Here is a 687-nt window from a genome sequence, read left to right as displayed (position 1 = left end):
GAGGAGCCTGGGCGGCCCCGGGAAGGGAGCAGCGTGTGGGGCGCAGGCTGGCACCCCTGGGTGCAGCAGTGGGCAGGGGCTGCCAGCCCCACACACTGAGCACGACGAGCAGGGGGCTTCTCCAGGCTGTGACTTGGGCTTCCACGCTGTCCTTACCAGGCACTCAGCAAACTTCCACAGCTGCTCATTCTCCACCAGCTGTCCATGATTTCTCCTCTTCAGGAAATCAGCCGCACAAAACAGCGTTTCCTGAGAAGCCTGGAGAGCAGCACAGACACGGAGATGGCACCACAGCCCAGGGCACAGGACCCGTGTCCCTGTGCCAAGGCCTGGAGGAGGCTGCAGCCCACAAGGCCCCAGGGCAGGAGGCAGCTGAGCCCCCTGCCAGGAGGACACCTCAGCCCATGAGTCCTCACCTCTGCCACATTCCGGTTCTCATCATGGCAGTGGAGTAAAAGTGGGGATAGGATCTGGCACACAATTGTCTTCAGGGGCTTTTTTCCCTCATCCACTACCAACTCCATCACCTTGCAGAAGAGGTGAATGGAGAGCATCTGCACATGGCTGTTGTCCTGGAGTAAAGGAAAAAACCTCAGCACCAACTTTTCCAGCCCATGTGGGCAACAGCTTTAAAATGCACAAGGCACAAAGTGTCTGGGCAGCAGCCAGAGTCAGTGGCTGGGGGGG

Source organism: Corvus brachyrhynchos, unplaced genomic scaffold (genome assembly GCF_000691975.1).
Source record: "Corvus brachyrhynchos isolate BGI_N302 unplaced genomic scaffold, ASM69197v1 scaffold1921, whole genome shotgun sequence".
In the NCBI taxonomy this organism is placed as follows: Eukaryota; Metazoa; Chordata; class Aves; order Passeriformes; family Corvidae; genus Corvus; species Corvus brachyrhynchos.
The sequence above is the reverse complement of the archived record's forward strand: the minus strand, read 5'-3'. Positions refer to the sequence as shown.